The 2,994-nt window shown below is 42.2% G+C and overlaps 1 pseudogene; it reads right to left on the minus strand.

Annotated features, from left to right (window-relative positions):
* Window positions 1–392: 392 nt before the first annotated feature.
* LOC104537076 lies at window positions 393–2,754 on the minus strand (annotated as a pseudogene).
* Between the last annotated feature and the right edge of the window lie 240 nt (window positions 2,755–2,994).

The raw sequence follows: 2,994 nt of genomic DNA on the forward strand, positions 1-2,994 counted from the left end.
GGACAATCCCCTGCTTTTCATGGGAAAAAAGAAAAAATGGTTTACTTACATCTGGGACTCCAAAGGCCAGGGCTGACATCAGGGCCTTTTTCAGTAGCTCAAAGGCCTGTATAGCTTCTTTGTTCCATTGAAGGTGTTTCTGTTCAGTGTTTGCTAATACGTACAGGGGTTTAACAAGCAGTCCATAGTTATAGATCCATGGTCGGCACCACCCAGTCATCCCCAGGAAAGTTCATAATTCTTTCGCTGTTTGCAGTTTCAGAGTTTGACATACTGCCTCTTTTTGGGCCTGCCCCAAAGTCCTTTGTCCAGCACTGATTTCGTAACCCAGATAAATCACTTTGCGCTGGATTACTTGGGCCTTTTCTTAGATACCTGGCATCCCTGGAGCCCTAAAAATTTTTCAGACTCACCGTCCAGGTTGTACAAGCGTCCTTTGTTTTGGTGGCAATCAGGATATCATTCACATATTGCAACAGTTTCCCTTCTTCAGGCAGGGCTTCCCAGGACTCAAGGTCTTTTGTGAGTTGGTTACCAAATACAGTAGGGCTGTTTTTGAACCCCTGTGACAACACTATCCAAGTAAGCTGATTTTTACACCCACTTTTGGGATTTTCCCATTCAAATGCAAATATTTTTTGGCTGGCTTTATGGAGAGAGAGGCAAAAGAAGTCATCCTTCAGATCTAAAATGGTAAACCAGGTTAGTTCAAGTGTCAATACAGTCAACAGGGTGCATGGATTCGCCACCACCAGGTAGAGGTCTTCAGTTATTTTATTTATAGTCCACAGGTCCTGGACCACTCGATATGACCCATCAGGTTTATGGACAGGTAATATGGGAGTGTTAAAATCGGACTCGCATTCCTTTAGTAATCCCAGTTATAAAAATTTTTCTATTACTGGCTGAATTCCTTCCCTGTCTTCCCTTTTCAGGGGATACTGTTTAATTCTTACCTGTTGTTGCCCTTCTTTGAGTTTGACCTGGGCAGGTGGAACTTTCTTTGTTTTCTCTGGCACATCAGTGGCCTATACCCTGGGGTCCTTTTGTGGGAACACTAGCTAGAGATTAACTCATTATTTGTATATACTGCTGGTCATTTATCTCCAGAGTAATCTCTCCCTTCTCAAATTTAATTATTGCACCCAATTGTTCTAATAAATCTCTCCCCAAAAGTGCCTTCGGGGAGTTGGGCATATACAGAAATCTGTGGATGCCCCATTGTTTTCCCAATTTATATCTTAGAGGTTCACAAAAATATGCCTTTTCACCTTGGCCAGTTGCCCCTTTTACCATAATATAGTCATTTCCTAAGGGTACTAAAGCCTGGTTTAAAACTGAATACGTTGCTCCTGTGTCAACTAGAAATTCTACCTTTTTGCTCTTTCCCCTAACCTCATTATAACCAGTGGATCCTCCCCTCTCCATCAGTCTTCCTTCACATGGGCCACTATACTTTCTCCTCCCTGACAACAGCTACCACCCTTTGTTGTCCCCACTTATAATTTTCCTCTCTATTACTGAACACTCTCCATGCTTTATCCAGCAATACTTCCAGGTTCCTGCTTTCTGTGGGGCACAGCGTTTGAAGCTTCCATCTAATGTCTCCTGTAGACTGGCCCAAAACCAAAGAAATTAGTTGTTGTATTCCTACCTCTGACCCAGGATCCAGCAGTGTGCTGCGGTGCGTTACATCCCTTAGTCGATCCAGGAATTTGGATGGTGACTCAGAAGGACCTTGTCTGATTGTGTATAAAGCTGACCAGTTTATGGATTTAGGAATGGCCTTCTCCATTCCTTTTGAGATTCACCCTTGATATGCTTTCAACTTTTCGTTATGTGCTGACCTGTTTGCATCCCATTTTGGATCTTGGAGAGTGAGGTATTCTTTTACATCTTCCCCCGTAGTTTTATAATACTCCTCAGCCAATTCCCCTGCAGTTTTTAAGACTGTGTTTCCGTTTCAGTCATACATTCTAATAATAATTGTATATTATTCCAATCAGGATTGTGTTGCTTTACAATAAATTGAAAATGCTTGGTCACACTTATTGGATCACTTTGGTAATCCCTAACAACTCTATTCTATACTTTTAAATTGATAGTGGAAAAAGGTACCTTAATTAGCATTGTCCAGCCGTCAGGTCCTACTGCTTCTCGGAGAGGTGGCTCCAAAACTGTTAGTGCAGCCTTTTTCCTGGTGTGGGAGGATACAGGGCTATCCAGGGAGTGGAGGTTCCGTCCAAGTCTGCATCCTCTTTCTGTGATCAAGGGGGAGGCTTAAGCAAATCAGTTAGATCTTGTTCTGGTGCACGGTGAATTTTATCTATCCTAATGCACCTTTGCCCAATACTGCACGCCATGCAGCACTGCCTCAGTTTATCTTTGAGTTCTTTGTTATTTTCCCACTTGAGGGCAAGTACCATAGGGTCCTGTAGCGTCACAATCCCACAGTCCCTTTGCCACTCCGGATGGTTTTGGAGGGTGAAAAACATATCTGCATGATACTTCATCCCACTTTCCTTCTCTCCTTAAAAACAACATTAATTGTAAAACAGTATTATACCTTATTGACCCATTGAGGGGCCAGTTTGCTCCATCCTCTAATTTATAGAGCGGCCACCACTGATTACAATACTTAATAAGAGTTTTCTTATTTTCTGTACCCCCGGTTCTGACAGTACCTCTCCAATGTGCCAATATACAGCCAAGGGGGCTCTTCTTTAAGACATCCTTATTCTTAGTATTACTCATGTTCGCTTTTCTAAGTTATGTCTTACTTTTTACTGTCCTCCTTTTTCATTCCCTCCCCCAAGATATATTCAGGGGTCTGACTGATCATCAAAATGGTCAGCCACACACAAACACACGTTCACTTGTTTCGAAGCTAGCTTATGACCAATTTGACTTATTTGCTATTGGATCCACAATTTCTCGATGTTATGAATATATGACTTATACACGGTACCAAACACACCACACAAACATTTAAGT

Source organism: Mesitornis unicolor, unplaced genomic scaffold (assembly GCF_000695765.1).
Source record: "Mesitornis unicolor isolate BGI_N332 unplaced genomic scaffold, ASM69576v1 scaffold1402, whole genome shotgun sequence".
Taxonomy (NCBI): domain Eukaryota; kingdom Metazoa; phylum Chordata; class Aves; order Mesitornithiformes; family Mesitornithidae; genus Mesitornis; species Mesitornis unicolor.